The sequence below is a fragment of the Procambarus clarkii genome, chromosome 30, assembly GCF_040958095.1.
Source record: "Procambarus clarkii isolate CNS0578487 chromosome 30, FALCON_Pclarkii_2.0, whole genome shotgun sequence".
Taxonomy (NCBI): domain Eukaryota; kingdom Metazoa; phylum Arthropoda; class Malacostraca; order Decapoda; family Cambaridae; genus Procambarus; species Procambarus clarkii.
The window spans coordinates 6,219,297-6,219,496 of record NC_091179.1 but is presented as its reverse complement, the minus strand read 5'-3'; positions in this window follow the sequence as shown (position 1 = coordinate 6,219,496).

Here is a 200-nt window from a genome sequence, read left to right as displayed (position 1 = left end):
AGAGGCGGTACCAAAGAGCCAGAGCTCAACCCCCGCAAGCACAAATGCACAAATAGGTGAGTACACACACACACACGCACACACACACACACACACACACACACACACACACACACACACACACACACACACACACACACACACACACACACACACACACAGAAAGCTGCCCTTAACAGTTGTCTAACTCCCAGGTACCT